The 17616-nt window shown below is 45.8% G+C and overlaps 1 long non-coding RNA gene across 1 annotated transcript; it reads left to right on the top strand.

The window, feature by feature from the left end:
• The first annotated feature begins 4851 nt into the window (after positions 1–4851).
• On the top strand, positions 4852–7182 carry LOC144103725 (uncharacterized). Its single transcript, XR_013308318.1, has 3 exons — positions 4852–4993; positions 5063–5175; positions 7102–7182. It is a non-coding gene; the product is annotated as an uncharacterized LOC144103725 (long non-coding RNA).
• The last annotated feature ends 10434 nt before the right edge of the window (positions 7183–17616 follow it).

The raw sequence follows: 17616 nt of genomic DNA, 5'->3' as shown, positions 1-17616 counted from the left end.
TTGAATTTACAATTCAAGGTTAGTTTAAAGTGAATGAAAGCGCATAGATGCAATTAAAAATGACAATAATTTTGTTGAAATCAGTCTCTTTAACCTCACCACGGTAAATACGTCCTTTCTTTGTTTCTGAAAGAGTTTGGCCAGGTCGCAGTTGATTGCTAGACTTGTAAAACAAGCCTCGACACAGCAGACTTAAACAGTTTTCTAGGCGTATAGAACATGCCTTTTAGCTAATTCTTATAGTTTATAAATTGGTAAGTCTGAGCTTATTCCTTGCCTAAAATCACAAACAAGCTCTATCTTTTTCTTTTGCAGAAGTGCCTCCATGAAAACAATTTAACATCAGTCCCTATCGAACTCGCAGTAGACGCTGCTTCAATCGCCCGCTTTACAGCCATAAACTTTGGTTGGAACTGAAAAACAACTGAGAGCACTGCAGTCTGCTGCATTGGAGAGATGCAAAAGCAAAAGTCACCCTAAGTCGCGTGACTTTTTGATGACGTCAACTGTTTTGCAAGTCATCCTATGTCACGTTACACTTTGTTATATCAGGTAAGTTCGTTATGTCCAGATTCTAGTTATGACATAGTACGACATGTCGTCATATCGAGTTTCTAGTTACGAAATAATTCGATACTTCATTATATCTGGTTTCTAGTTACGTCATACTGCGCTATTTAGTTATATCCGGTATTACAAGTCATCCTATGTCACGTTACAGTTAATTTCGATTTCTAGTTACGACATTTTTCGATACTTTGTTAGATCCGGTATGTTGGTTATATCCGGTTTATAGTTACGACATACTGCGAGATTCGTTAATTCTGGTCCTTATTAACTATATTTACGACTTACTACATCGGCATTAATTTTATAGCCTTTAACGCACTTACGTCACGACTATGACACCACTCGACTTCCGGTGCCATGGTTTGCGGACAACTTCCGGTGACCGATTCTGTGGATTTTTCGTCTCGTGAGCCATATAATGCTGTCGCATTAATAAAAAATGTACTGTCATTAAAACTCCATTTGTAATTTTCGACTCTTGCAAAAGGTAGCAAAAGAACCATTTGCATTTCTCTGTGCAGGAATATTGAAACCACAGCTCAGGTGGTTTGCTTTGAACTAGCGAAGTTCGTATCAGAGGCCTTCAACAGATGCCCACGTCGATGTGTATTATTTTATGCCGTAGCACACAAAATTGCCAGCGTTTAGGACATTTCTGCTTTCAACTAGGCATCGAATCCTGCCTTCTCTTTGCCCTACGTGGGACATCACGCAGCCCAATCTCAGGTAGCGTGTAAACGGAAGAGCCATTTTAGCGTGTCAACGGGAAACAGCACGTCAGTGTGCAAGGTGACCACAGAAGCATCTAGTCCTTAATCTCCGCGACAGCCATGTTGAATTTATGGTAGCACCCTTTGTAAGCCATGAAACTCGCGAATAGGGAGGTTGAGTGAATTCATTCTTGCTGTCATCACACGCGCACTGAAAGAAAGCCCACTTTCTTATCCACAGAAGGAGCCGGCCCGGGTCCACAGTGGTTACCCGGCTGCTGACCCGAATGAAGCGGGTGCTATGTCGGGCGCGGCGGTGGCATTGCGATGGAGGCGAAATGCTAGAGGCCCGTGTACAGTGTGACGTCAGTGCACGTTAAAGAGCCCGAGGGGGTCGAAATCTCCAGAGCCCTTCACTACGGCGCCCCTCATAGCCTGAGTTCCTTTGAGAGGATAAACCCCCAAAATACACATCCATAGCAGGTGGTACATGGATGCTGCTGGTGTTACGCGAAAGTAAGAATTAATGCACTTCCCTTCAAACGGCCGCTGCTTAGCAGCAGTGCTTCACAACGTACAACACAATGAAACGCTGCGCAAACTTGGCTAGCTCTGCGCGCCTCTGAAGGAGATAATTAGCTCTTGGCAACAGCCCTTGTTCATGTATTTACTGTGAAGTGCCCACCGATATTCGAATACCTACTATATCGATGGATGAGGTGATTAATGGAGCACATATTAATGAAAACAACAAACTATAAGATAATAATAAACGTTTGGGAAACAGTCGGCACGGGCTAGGGGCCTGTTGACGTCTGCAAGTTTGATTTGAAAGTATTAAAGTCCCCACGAAACATACGAAGACAGAATGTTGTCAAACGGCTGCAAAGACACATCATTCGGACGACGGGGTGCAGATTACATGACGAATGTCGCAATTTAACGAGAGCAACGCTTATATGCTGAGACGGGAATGGATACCCTTCTGAAAACGTGTTTTCCGCTCAAGGTTTGGGAGTTTCAGCAGCCTTGTAGTGTCTTCTTTCGAGGCTATATTATTTGTTCAGGCTACGTGGGGTACACGCTGTGTGTAGAAGAGCGCACGTTGAGAGCTTTCGGAGAGGAGGTCACGGTTAATTTACTACGCCATTAATTTCATGAAGAAAAAAAAAGCCACTGAAGTGTCCACGATTGGCCAGCTGGTCACACTCAAAGAAGCGCCCGCGAATTGGCAGGCCAGGGGACGAAGTCACGTGTCCTGGGAACAGCACAAGGCAGACAAACAAGGCACAACTTGGGTGATGAATAAGGGAGAGCCATGGAGCGAGACAGCTGGTGCTGCATACGGTCAAATGAGAACGCTTGTGCCAAAGCCTTGCGGATACTTCGGCACAGCGGCGCGACTCACGCGTAAGAGTATCACCCACGTTTTCCAGTTTGCTGAAGGTAAGGTGAAAACCTTGAGCTCATCAGGGGTAATTAGTGAACGGAAGTGGCCTAACTACTCACCAAGCGTGAACTGAAAGGTGTGGCCATTTTTCTGTACAGCTGAACAGAGCACCGTCGATGATAAGCATTTCCATCGCAAATCTTCCGTGGCACAGCACGGACTGCAGGTTTAGTTGAAAGCGTTCATGTCGCTGGGCTGGTTTCTTGACAAGATGCCAGTTTGGCGTGAGAACATCGGGATATGCATCGTGGAGAGAACGGAAGATCTTTGAAACGGCTGCGGCGGCGTGTGGGTCTACGCTGCTATGGTTCGATCTAGTGCAGTCACAAGACATCGACATCGAGTTTTTGTTTTTTGTGAAAACTGATTGTATAGCTTTTCTGTCTATGCTAATGTTTGTCGTGCAGCAAAAAGGTTCATTTATTGCTCGCATAGCAAGAAATTCTGGACAAAAGCATTTTTCAACGAGGAAGAGTTTACGAACGCCATTTTTTTTTCCATATAGTATTGTGCCTTTGCTCTTCTGTTATATGTGTTAGCCTGTTGGCCATAGCTAGGTTCCGAGCTCGTCTTCTCACGCTTTCCATCAACAGTTCTTTCCTGCCCCCGGATGTTCTCCGTTTATTCGGCGGGCTCATGCCTTCGGAACTTCACGACAGCGCAGGTGGTGTCTGTCTCGTTCTCTGTCCCGTCTTCCAAAAGCACTGCTACTACTTGTCCGTCAGGAAACAAATATTTGCTGAAAAGAGGTGCAGTGCCCTGTAAGCGCGGTTTGGGTACTCAGCCCATGGTTGCAGTGACTTCGGGAAAATGTTCTGGCCCGATCTTCAAGCCAAGGCTGGTTCTAGGATAGGGAGTAAGTGAATCTGCCTGCATCACATAACCGGGACGGAAAAAGGGGTATGAAATTTAATGGTGCGCCCTACTCGAGACAAGCTTTACTGGCAATGAAAGGAAGGGTACCAGGGCTGGAGTCCCTTTAACTATGTCACTCGGCTAATGGTTTGGCCGCTAGGTTGCCGCCTTGCACGTTGCCCACAGCCATGCTCACAGCGCGGTGTTTCGTTCCGTCGCTCGAACAGCTGGCGCCATACACGAAAGCTTGTTGAAAGCAGACGCGCCTTAACAACTCGCCTTAGTCGAAGAAACCATTTTTTCCGTGGCGCATCAACTCTGAAAATGCACATTTAACTTAGAAATATGCCTTCAATAAAAAGTGTTTCTGATATACTACATTTTGAGCAGAAACAAATAACCACTTAGGAAGAGAAAACATGCCTCGAATCTGTAGCCGTGGTTTCATTGTAAAGAATAGTTGTTTAGGAGTATAGTTTGGACGACACTGCCGGTACAAATAAAGCTAGTTGCTTACTTTAAATCAGCTGCGAAGGATTATTTGCATGCCTATTTCTAATTCATAGCTGAGCTATGAGTATGTTACCATTTCTACTATACCGTTAACAAAATTTAGCACCCTCTCCATTTAATGCAACCGGAAATTTCTGCCATCTCCTTTGAACATACTAAATTATGCATTGTCATTTTTTGCATGACACAAATTTATAACAGCGGTATGCTTGTTTATTTCTGTTATTGATAGTGCTCGATATGAACCCATGTACTTGTGATGGATAGTTTTTGCTTGTTGGTCGACTGCAACTTAATTGTGAAACGTGCTTGCTTGGATCCGCGACTACCTAATTGATGTGGTTTGAATAACTGCTTTGTAATTTGCATGACATTGTATCAATTAGTTAAGAAAACAAGCCGTTCCTCTCACAAAGGATGGCTCTGGTACAGCTGTGGTGTAGTTTAGGGTATATTTTGACACTGCTATATTATGTGATATGTGGCGCACGGTATTCCCCACAAAAGGTAATTCTTGCCGCGACATGTAGGAGAAGATGTGGTGGCAAAAGAGTATTTTGAGTTGCCCTGTTTTCAGGCGCTTGAATGCGGATCAATATTCCTTGACTCCGGCTCTAGAAGGGTCGGTGTGAAGACGTTAGACATACCGGAATTTTCGGCTTAAGAGCATAAAGGTCATTTGAGATCAGTTCTTATGCTTGATTGGGAGGTATTGCTTTGCGCAGGCCCCAGTGCACTGCTGCCAGAATTCCCGACACCCGGGCATAACTGCAGCGCGCGTGGACAGGAATGGGTGTTATTCGACGCATTTTTCATCAAGCCAACTGCAAGCTATGCTTATTGCTGATCGCTCTTGCTTGGCAGGATGTGCTCGCTTGCGACTCCAAACTGCCGCGTAAGTGTTCGCCAAGGTGATGTAGACCATGCGGAAGAAAAAAAAAGCTAAATGATTTTGCTGTTACAGCGCTCGGACCAAGGCTGTTCAGAGCTAAGACGCAATTTGGGGAGGTGATGAAACACTGTAACGAAGAGATTGCTGCTGCGGCGAAGGAGTTCCCTTCCGAGAAACTTCGAAAGGTGAGTGGACTCATGCTAAGGTACTATACGGATGCAGTATGACTACAAATTCTTGCTCGCGACTTAGTGGCTGCGCTTTTTTTGGCTAGGGTGGTCTATGCCCTTTGAGCGGCAAGAAAATAAACGATGCTGAAAAGAAAATTCGAACAACACAACAAAAAGCTCGCAAAGCGTGCAAGAAACGATCGCAGTAGATCACTGCAGTAGCGGACGCGGCGTTGCGTACTCTTGTGACGCGCCTGTATTTAAAAACTCGCGGCGTGCTCAAGGAAGTGTCAAAGCAAGAACTGTAGAATTTCAAAAAAAGCTTTCATTTCAAAGCTAAGTAGCTTAATAAAAAATGCACTCGCTCTCGTGGTGGAGAGTAGATGTAAGCTTGAAATGTGTTGCAGTACCGGCGTAGTACATTCTGAGACTGAACCTCGTTGCAAAGTCTCGTCTCGGGCAAATACAACCATCCGCACGAAGTGTCGCTCGGGCGACTTCTGGGATCACTATCAGTCACTTTAATCACTACCTACCACCACCGTCGCCACCATCGCTGTTTCAAAGATGTTCCGCGTAGCGCCGAAGGATGGCGCCACGGTTCCGCAGGAGGCTGGATTCACTGGATAAGTTATTCTACACTATTCAAGTTGACGACAGGCGTGTGAATTCGTCCTTCGCTCACACGTGCTGAGGACTGCTCGTGTCCCGCTCGGGGCGCAGTACAGAGCGTGACTCCATCGAGCCGTGCGCTGGCTTCGCACTTCACAAAAATAGAAATACGCCGTTGATGACGTATGCGCTGCTCCGGCTGCAGCCCAGCATGTGGGCACAATGGGGCGTGGGGAAAGTTTAGCCAAAGTTCGTTTAGATTCGGCCACATGTCTTACCTTGCATTCGGAGCCGTGCTTTCCCAGAGTTCTAGCGCCAAGGTAACCCGCGGCGTGCAAAAAACAGGAGCTAAAGGTTTTGATGCTTAAAAACTATCGAAATTAAGTGAACTACACGTCCTAGCACAGTTCAAGCGGTAAAGTTCAACGTTTAAATAGTACTATGCGTGCGGTAAAGAGGCTCATATTGCTGCGACTTAGACGACAGCACGTTCTCAGATGACAGACAACCAGGCTGGCGCAGAACTCGAAACATTTGTGAGGCTAACTTGAGCCCATGACAAAACAATTCGGTGGCTACGCAAGTGCGTGCGATGGTTGTTGGAATATGAATTGCTGCCGTTATCGGCCGCGCTCAGTTTGTAGGTGAGAGTAAACTTTCGAGATAAGGCTTCTAAACAACCCACAACAATCTCGAATGCCGTAGCATTTGTCTCCTGTGCTCATTATCGTTCCAGATCGCTCTGCTTGTAATAAGGAAAGAACAACACTATACGGCATTATTTATATGGGGTTAATTGCAGATAAACAGGAGAGCCTTTTTCCAATGCAGCACAGACGCTAAACAATGAATGATGACCATGATGATGCACATGAGAGTTTATTCATTCACGCAAGTTCTGCGAAACTGTCGTCGCCAGCAACTCCCGGGTGCTTTGATAGCGTCTAGAATTTTTCTTACAAGTCCATTGCAGAGAGAAACTTTCTGCAGCGTACAGTCGCTCGTTTAACTTGTTCTTTTAGGCCCAACCAGTTCCATGTGAATTTTATTTCGTGTCTACTGAGCAGAATCACTTATTCTTACCTGTGTAATCAGGTGGCAGACCGTAAGGTAAAATAATGCAATTTTATTATTCCAAATTAATAATGTTTAACGTGATACTCATGTTTGAATTACGGCATGCATATTTATTGTTATAACATGCCGCATAGAGAGGTGCATGAATAGTTCATAGAGAAAGAAAACGATGTGCACTAATGAGTAGCATTGTGTAAAAATGGAACAGTTTGATGAAATTCAATTAATATGGCCCATAACGTTTTTCTTCAGGCAATTTATGCATATTGTCATATGCTGAGCATCTGCAAGGAGTCAATACCAGAGAAAACATCTGTGCTGGCAAGTATATGATTGTTAGATATAGTTGACTGCTTGTCAGATAGTTAAAAAATCTTTTGTGCATTGGGTGAGAAGCTAAAACTGAAATTAGACATACGGTTACCTTCGCACATTCTGGCACATTATTTAGACTTGAAATGCTTAGAAGTTGGATGGACTCGCTTCCTGGAAGGCATCGCTGATTCTTCTTTTTGGACGGGGCTTGGTTAGGTGGTACCAAGGAAGAAAACCCTAAATAAGTCTGACGAAGTACTAATGAACTCTCTTTGGCATATCACAAAAGCATTTTAACTGTTTACCATTAAATGCACCCCACACCCTTTTTAATGGTCATATTCTAGAGCAACCGGTCTGTAGAGGTGGTCTTTTTGAATGTTCGAGCGAAATTTAGAAGCTCTGCGAGTACCCTAAAATTTACGATTAATTTTTAAAAATTTCTGCCCGGAGTAGCTCGCAACCGATTCAGCCCGCGTTCTTAGCAGTATGACCACTGTGATCATTAATCTTGCCATATTTTATGGCCGCATACGTGGCCGTTGGGATAAAAAGAGTTAAAACTTGATTCGGCCGTTCATCATCTTGGCCATAGTCCAGTCGATTAAGTCAAGACAATAAAGTGAACTAAGCAGCACTACTGCTTGCCGGGTAAGAAAAGTAGGAATATCACGCGCTGCTGCCAAAAAGGCGTTTGTAGATGATGGCCCTTTTTGACAGCAAATGTCCAGGAATCATAACTGAACGGGCGGATAGATGGACAAGTAGGTGCCGGAATGAATCGACAACTCGAGAAATGAATGAATGAATGAATCGAGAAATTTGCGCATTAGCATTAGTGCGCACTTTGGCTGACTATTGTTCGATCTCAGAGTCATGTACCATTGAAGGAATTATGGCCCTTCAAGAATCTCACCATGCTGGCTCAGCGGTAGTTGCGTTAGGTCATGTCAGTTCTAAGCAGAGGTGGGCATTTGATCTCAAATATCTGGACCTCACCTCAACCTTAAAAAGAATTTGCCGACCTCACTCAACCTTATCAGTTGAGGTTCAGGTATCCTTAGACACCCTCACCTAACTTTTCCTGAGGCCACTGCTGACCTCATTCAACCTCACCTCAACCTCAAATTCTGAGGTTGAGGTCGGCTGCTCGACCTCAAAAAACAAACGAAAAACAAAACAAAAAGCGATTAAGAAGTTTTTCAGTTAAAAACAATTCTGAGAATCCTGTGAGACAGGAAAGTAAAAATGATGATGGTATTATTTAAAAAGGTCTGTACAGACACTTTTGATGTGCACGCAATAGGAGAAACTTATAATCTGGGATGGACCCTCGGAGAGTATATGGCCTGCGGGCAGGGGTGTCTCATACGCGGTTACCACCAGTACATCGGCCAGCACTTTATATGTGTCAATATTTGGCAACCTGCTTCGTCTATACTTGTTTGTATTGAAAGCATCTCGCTCATTCACACACGAACCGACAATTCACAAACACAGACCTACACCATCTACCCGAAATTGGGAGGAGGGGGGAGGTATTCACGATACTTTTTTCAGGCTTGAGAATAGTTGCCGAATACAAAGAAACCGGTCGTCGATATACTTTCCAATGCGACTGTTATGTAGACACATATCAGTATATTTAGATTTTCTAGCTCTATCCGGCATAGCGAGAATGCTCTTTCCAGTCCTTCGAAAACACTTAAGCTGCGACTGTAGTACACCAACAGAGGCACGTTGTATTTATGTCTGTGTAGAAGCGATCGGCTTCTTTTATTATTGCGAAAGCATTAGATAGCTCACTTTCAAAGTCAATCCGCAAAAAAACTGTCCGCAAGAAACGGCACCATACGACGTCACGAGCCGACGAGTCACGCGACGAAGACGATGACGTCATTCAATTAATTAATACTAGTTAATATAATTAGGTAAAGTTAAAGTCAATTAGTATAATTAGTGATGCCATTATATGAGTGTGACGCCATACCAGGTCACGTGACAGCGATGTATTGTGCCATCAAACCTAGTCACGTCACGATGCTGTAATAAGACATCACACCTGCTCACGTGACAACGATGTAATTTCTCGTCATACCAGGCCCTCATCCACCCCCAATTCAAGATCCATATGGATCCCACATTATTTCACATGCGCGCATGACACATTACAAAGAGTGCCGACAGCCTGGTCCACATTAATGACATTCGGATTGTCCAGCAGGTAAACGCGACAGTTCTCATCATGTATGACAGACTGCAAAGATCATGCAACGACACATAGCTTTGACTCTCGAGATGACGGCGATGATGATGATGCTAACAATGTATCCTTATGAGCCCAGGGAAGTATGATACACCGCTACAAATTTAAAGGTTGACAGAATATTGATTAAATATTGTACATTACCCAGCAACCAAAGACAATTATTGTGCGGGAAAATAGGAATACCTGCAGCAAATAATTAGGAATGATGATGCTGATGTTCCGGGGAGGTCAAGACCCTCCCCTGTTTCCGCCACTTCCCTCCAGGTGGCGATGGTAACTGTTTCGAAATCCTGGGAATTCTCCGATGACGCGGTGAACCCGCGGCATTTTGAAAGAAAGGGCTAAATTATACGTCTTCGAACACTGTGCCAACTATTAAAATCACGCGGGTCAAAACAACTGGCCTAGAGTGGGCAGCGTGAGCTGCTCTCTCTGTCAAGAGCACCATGGCGCTCCGCTCAAATTTCCCCGCAGCGAAATCTTTTTCCCAGCCCCCCTCCCCAGCCCCCACCCCGGGGAAAAAGAACCCCGCCTAAGCACTCATACGCCTCAACAGAATTCTGGGTTCCATTTCGTCAACCAGTCTGAGACAAGCTGCTTTAAGTCAATCACTTGTTTTCCTTCAAAACTGAACTAATCAATGGCACGCCGGCATCCTCGGCGTTTTTTACCCGCGGGCACCGCTTGAGCATTCTGCGAAGCCGTTTAAAGTGAACGATGGGTAAGCAGAACATTCAGTTGGGCGCTGTTTCAGTTGGGGTGTTGTTCGAGCTGTTTTACAAAAGAACGATGTGTCTGTGAAAAATAGTTAAAGGAAAGGTAACGTGTAGTGCCCGGTCGTCTGCAAGGCAGGCCACCAACCTAACTGATCCCATACAAGAAAAGAAACAAATAAAATGATTAGAGACTGAACAGACAGACTATGCCGCCACCTCACCCGGGGCTTACCCGGAAGGAGGCAGTGTTATACAGACAGTTACAGACGGGATCCCTGCTCACCCCGGTGCTAGCTAAGCACGCGTGTCCGAGTGTGCACGCGAGTGACGTGTGTAAACTGTGCGCGAAGGAGAGAGCCACCGCGGCTCACATCCTCTGGGACTGAAGTGTAAATCCGCGAGAAGCCAGCGAGAAGACGACGATCCCGCCGCAGCTAGAGGCTGCAACGAGGAGCTATCCCCCCCCCCCCCCCCCCTTGCGGGTATGTGCCATCGTGTGAGGTCAACAACAACAACAACAACAACAACAACAACAACAACAACAACAACAACAACAACAACAACAACAACAACAACAACAACAACAACAGCAGCTATGATCAAGAGAGACAACTCAAGGCCGTCCAGCAGGTCTCGGCAGCTCTAGAAAGGCAGTGACCGAGCGACACCGAGGAGAAGGTGGGAAGCACCTTCAGGAAAGGGGCGGCGGCCCTCTCGGACCCGCGGCAGTAGCGAGGGACCAAGACCTCGAGGAGCACAACGCACGAGGCAGACGTAGTGGCCGCGCCGCGGTAAAAGCTTGTCCTCCCTGCGTGGAGGGAGCCTAACCGATTCTGCAGTCATTTTCAATAAAGTTGTTCTCTCTCTCTCTCTCAACATACAAACAAAAGTCGCACACTAAAAACAGAAGCGAACAACAGTGTGCCCCATTAAACGCCATATTAGAAGGTTTGAAAGGGTGACTCAGCACCGCTGCTCCAGCTCAGGTGCTTCAGTATCGATGGCAGATGCCGGGGCTAGCAAAAATCTTTTCCTTCCTTTTTACTATTATTTTAATAAAACCACTACCACCACCACCACCACTGCGCGAGCATGTAATCAGTTCCATTCACACATCTATATTAAAAAATGGGAAGGAATCAGCTACCACATCAACATACATTCATTATAGTTTTGCATTTTTTCGCCGCTGTAACACACCGCTATGCTGGTGCGTTCACTTCGTGCTGCGGTGTTTCGGCATAATAAGTGAATATCCGAGAAGGGATAAGGAACCGGACGTCAAAAGAGAGGTTATTCGGAAGGATAAAAAGTTAAATTATTTTTGCATCTGCTTGTACTGCGGAACGGGAACATACAGAATTAATGTGAGATTTGAAAGGGGAAGCCACCGATCAAAAGCTTCGACGGTGTTACAGGTTTTTCTGGCTTCGTGCTTTCTTAATGAAATCAGCAGGTGTCTTTGTTAGAAACCACCTGAATCGCATTCTCTCGCCTGTGCCGACTACTCCAGTTTCTGTTAAGTCAGGTAGTAATGTTCAGCAGGATCCCCTTTATTCGACTGCAAGGCAAGAGCCATGACGTCATCGCCGGCAACGAGCATGAACACGAAGCAGTCTTGCTTGGGGCCATCCGCGCTGCGACGAATTTATTGCGTGCTTGTTGGACTGAACTTATTGGTTTGCGGCCTCAAACAAAGCTACCGCGTGTCAACGTGAGTTACGTGCTTTGCGCGCTCCTGGGAGTTTGAGCCGACCGGCGCGCAGTCAGCTACGGGTGCTACGCCAGCGGGGCAAGGGGGAGGGAAGAAGCGTGCTGTGATAGTAACACTCCTTCCGGGAAGACCAGAGGGGTGCGTCTTCCTGTAGGCTTGGACTGAACGGACATTACAGCGCAGCACCGGAAGCTAAGAGGGAACTGTGGCATCTGATTGTCGAAACAGGGGAAACCGAACACCACGCGTTATTGCATGAACACTGCGGTGATGCGCTGCAACGCCGCTTCGGAAGCGGCACTCGTCGGAGCAAGACGTGGCAACTGCAAAAAGTCTCGACCTCAAAATTTGGATATCACTGAATGACGACCTCACTCAACCTCACTCACGCGTGAGGTTGAGGTCTGATTTGCTGGCCTCACTCACAAAATTTCGAGCCGTCGCCGACCTCACCTCAACCTCACCTCACGACGTGAGGTTGAGGTCATTTTGAGGTTGAGGTCGACCTCATGAGGTTGTCCACCTTTGGTCCTAAGCGATGAAATCGAATCCCGGACACACAGCGAAATGTCGATTCAGGCGGAATGCATCTAAGGCTGGTCGAAATTAACCCAAAGTCCTCCAGTAAGGACTATATCACAGCCTAAATGCAGCTACGGAGAGAGAGAGAGAGAGAGAGAGAGAGAGAGAGAGAGAGAGAGAGAGAGAGAGAGAGAGAGAGGTTTATTTATATGAAAGGCAGAGAGGTTGGCGTGAAAAATAAATATCTGGCCTGCTACTCTGCTCTGGGGGACGGGAAGAGGAGATAAATGAAGGTCACGATGGGGGACGATGATGATGGGAGGAGGCAGATGAAAAACTACTTTAAAAGAAAGGCACACTTTCTGACATCACAAACGCGAGACAAGGTCTGTGTCGCTCAAAAAGCGTGAGAGCGCTCGCGTTGCCTTTACAGTTCTAAAACTATCTGGCCAAGCGCCGAGGATCAAATCCTCAGAGAGGAGCGATGTGTCCATAGGCTTCAGAGCAGATGCGAATATGAGTCTTTCACGTGCATACGCAGGACACGCCACTAAAACATGTTCTATAGTCTCTAGCACACCACATGTGGTACATTCCGGGGAGTCCGCTTGTGCTATTAAGTGCAAGTATTTGCGCCTGAATGCCACGTTTAAACGTAGTCTACGGATAACGCATGCAATAGGGCGATGTATTCCGCGAGGAACTGAAAAGGTCATCGTAGGATCTAGCCGTTTAAGGCGGATATGGCGGGTGTCTGGCAGGGCCCAGTACTTAGCCGTCGCCCTCCTCATCAATTCCGAAAGGAGACAAGTTGTGTCCACTATAGAGAACGGTACAGCTGTACGCAGGCCACTGCTGAGGGCGCTCCTTGCTTCAGCGTCGGCGGTCTCATTTCCATCGAGTCCGCAGTGTCCGGGGATCCACTGAAACACTATACGGTGGCCGTTTCCCTGAGCAAATGATACGAGGCTAATGATATCAAGAGCCAGAGCTTGGTAGGCTGTGTGGCGTAGGAAGCATCCTAAAATGTGTAGCGCAGGTTTACACTCGGTGAAAATGCACCACTCCTGAGGCGGTTCTCCGCAGATGGGGCGAATTGATTCCCGAAGGCCCACAAGCTCTGCAGCGGTTGAAGTAGACTTGTGTCCCAAAATGAATCTGCGGGTCGTCTGTTGTGCATGGATTGCGAAAGCTGCTGTTGATGCATTTGGAGACGCAGATCCATCCGTGTAGACGTGCACACATTTGTGGTATTCTGACCAGATGTAGGCAAGTGCGAGTTCCTTCAGTCCGCTAACCGGCATCGCAGACTTCTTGATTATGCCTGGGAAATGCAGGCAGACTGAAGGCTGAGCCATTACCCATGGGGGCTGCAAGGAATGATGCGGCAGGTTATAGTCTATGGCAATTCGGAGCGATGGAAGCGCAGTGCGCGTGCAAAACTGCTGTCCGGTCGCTCATCAAAAATCTTCGTCAGCGGGTGACAGCGGTGCCGTGTAAGCGCACGTAAATATACACGAAGTGGTTCGTGTGACAGGTAGACCGATATTGGGCACGCACGAGATTCCTCAATCGTGCCTTTGTTCGAGGCACAACGTGGTAATCCGAGGAATATCTTGAGCGCCTGTGCTTGGACACTCTCTAATGTCCGCAAGCAGGAAATACTCATGTTAGAGAGTACAGGAAGGCTGTAACGAATGTATCCAATAAAGAGGGTATAGTAAAGTCGAAGCAAGGAGCGCTCCGTTGGGCCCCATTTAATGCCTGCCACAAAGCGAAGCACATGGCAAAAAAGAGTGAGTCTTTTCTTTAGCATGTTTATATGCCTCGACCATGACAGATCGCGGTCAATGATAATGCCCAAAAATCTGTGGTGGGAGACGTATGGTATTGCAACCCCTTGAAGAGTTACCGGGTAGTGGCAGACAGACTTGCGCGTGAATGCGACCACAGCACATTTTTCAGCTGCCAAGTGCAAACCCTGACGCCGTAGGTACCTTGAAGTAGATGACACGGCACGTTGTAATCTCGCACGCATTTGCGGACGTGTCGAACCCGACGCCCAGATGCAGCTATCATCAGCATAGGCACTGATGTGAATGTTAGTGGGAAGTTCATTCACCAGTCCAATCAATGCCACGTTAAATAGGGTTGGGCTAAGAACTCCTCCCTGAGGAACTCCACGGCAAACCTGATGACGGGCAATTTCCCCATCAGGCGTAGACATGTAAACAGACCGGCCGTTGAGGTAGCTCCCAATCCACGAATACATCCGGCCGCCAACGCCAATGTCGTCAAGGGCATCAAGGATGGCGTCATGAAGTACATTATCGTAGGCCCCTTTGATGTCCAAGAAGACAGCAGCGACGAGTCGGCGACTACGTTTTTCATGTTCCACTGTCGATATGAGGTCGATTACGCTGTCAATCGAAGAACGGCCCCTCCGGAACCCGGTCATCATATCCGGATAGAGAGCATTCTGCTCTAAAAACCATTCGAGCCGCGCCAGCACCTTTCGCTCCATAACTTTGCCGACGCAGCTTGCTAGTGCAACTGGCCGGTAGGTATGAGGTAAGCTCATAAGGAGGTTTGCCATGTTTCAAAAGTGCAACCAGGCGGCTGATCTTCCAGTGTTCTGGAACGATTAGAGCAGCTTCTAGTTCAGGCATCGTGAATAGCATGTCGTAGTGGTCATCTGGTGAAGGGGGTACAAAAGCCTCCAAACTGGTTGATGGTACCATAGTTGTGCCCACAACCATTTTGCAGAATTCTTCTGCTACCTCTACATTATTACAGAATGTTAAATACCACGCACCATACCGGACCATACCGTACCATACCATGCTATAACACCATGCCGTACCATACCATACCGTACCGTGTGCCATACTAACATTCTTTATGGGCAAAATGCCCGCAGCGCCGCTAGGGAATTACAGAGGGGGGCACAAAAGATCATAAAACAAATCAACATCTTTGCGGCTGAATACATCTTCTGGTAATACGTTCCAACCGTTCGTGTACGCGGAAAAAAATGATTGTTTAAAGAAATAAGTGCGGCATTGGTATGAACGAATCTTACATTTATGGTCATTCGAGAAGGAACATAATGCGTTTTCTGTCAGTAATTAGAAGCAGTGATCCCTGTTCGATTGTAAAAAAATGCTAGGTAATAATTTGAGTCTCATTTTTTTTTGCGGCGTTCATTTGAAGGGCACCAGTAGTGTTCACGTTTAATATTGGTAGCGCTGAGAAATCGATAAAACTTCCCCGTAACAAACCGAGCAGCAGGAGATTGTATATGCTCAAGTGCGTCAACATGCACACGATGAAATGGGTCCCATACAGGGCAGGCATACTCTAATATCGGTCACGCATATGCCTGACACGCAGCCTGCTTTACTTCCATAGAAACGTACTTTAAATTCCGTTCCAAAATGAAGAAAGAGCTCTTCATGTCTTACTGGCTATATTATGTATATGCGGAGCCCACCTTCCATCTTAAGAAATATTTACACCCAGATATTAGCAACTCGCTTAATTTTTATTATTTGATTATTCAAGATATATCTATTAGAAAGTTTGTTGCGTTTATTTGCGAAGCTTACTTGAACATACTTTTGTTGCTTAAAAACGGAGAATTTTCCCGACACCACAGTTCTATTAGGAAGATATCGTCCTGGAGCTGTGTGGAACCCGTCGCATTTGTCACAACACAATACAAAACAAAATCGTCGGCATACAGTCGCATTTTAGAGATTACTCCATTAGAGATATCATTAACAAAAAGAAGAAAAGGCAGCGGATCCAAAACAGACCCCTGGGGGACGCCAGATGTAACCGAGGCCAAACTCGATCTAGTGCCATTTAATACTACCTTCTGCTTCTGTGAAGTTAAATAACTTGCAATCCATGCGGTAATAGTGTAATCAGTGTTAAGATTTTCTAGTTTCCGTACAAAGAGCGAACGCGGGACCGTGTAGAAAGCCTTCTGAAAATTTAAACACAAACAAGCCACCTGACCATTGCCATCAATCGCAGAAGCTATACCATGGTAGAATTCTATTAATTGAGTAGTGCATGCAAATCCTCTTCTAAATTCATGTTGGCGAGGCTTTATAAACTCAATGGCAGAGAGGAGTTGCATTAGTGCCTAATAAAATATGTGTGCACGTATTTTATAACATATCGGTGTGAGGAAAATAGGCCGCTAGTTAGACACGTCAGATTTTTCCCCGCGTTTAAACACTGCTACTATATTGGCTACTTTCCAGTCACCTGGAAGCTTGCCCTATTTAAGAGATTTGCTATAAATTAGAAAAATATACTGAGACACTGCTATAGAGCAATGCTTTAAAACTCTTGGCGATATACCATCTGGATCTGTAGCCTTGGACTCGTCTATGTTATTGAGAAGCTGAAGTATTCCTTCGTGTGAAAGAACAAAAGGAGACATGGGTGGGCAATCATTTCTACGTGGTTGGGTCTGAACTGTTTTCGGAGAGCGGGAAACGGATTTGAAGAAGTTGTTAAATATCGTAGCTTTTTCACTGCCTTCTGTTACGATCAAGCCAGGCTGAGCTTATCATTACTGTACGCTTCATAAATTGATAGAAAGCTTTTTTATTGCTGCACAAAAAGTCAGAGGCCAACCGTTCGAAGTATTTCTTCCGAGATTCTCTCGTTTTTGATTTGAAAACTGCCTTCGGTTCTTTAGTTTATGAAAAAGGTGCTGTGATTTAGTTCTGCAGTAAAATTTCGCAGCACTTGCTTCAAGGGTTGCTTTTGCATTTCAGATTACCTACTGCATTCAGACACACATGAAAAACAGGGTAATTATTTTTATTTGTGCTTGTTAATGCGGTAATCGCTTTCTTCTGAGCATTTCAGAGCCTTCTTACCTATGTGTGACACTCGAAAAATGGAGTGTCATTTTGGTGCTCAACGCTAGAGGAAAGAACAGCCTTGGATTACAATGAGCTGAAAAAAAATATTCACTGATGAAATTTTGATGCGAATATAACTGTCGACGTTGGTTGATTGCCCATTATGAAGTTTCAAATTGTAGTATTGTACCATAACGATTGCCAGATAGACAACATAATAGGATCATGTTTAAACGGATGTAACAAGCAGTTAATAATGAAAAGCAGTACCGGCATAGCCAGGGAATACAACTTTATACTGACAGATATTTAATCAAATATAATCGTATGTGTTGACTGGCGCCT

Source organism: Amblyomma americanum, chromosome 9 (assembly GCF_052857255.1).
Source record: "Amblyomma americanum isolate KBUSLIRL-KWMA chromosome 9, ASM5285725v1, whole genome shotgun sequence".
NCBI classification, from domain to species: Eukaryota; Metazoa; Arthropoda; class Arachnida; order Ixodida; family Ixodidae; genus Amblyomma; species Amblyomma americanum.
The sequence above is the reverse complement of the archived record's forward strand: the minus strand, read 5'-3'. Positions and strand labels throughout refer to the sequence as shown.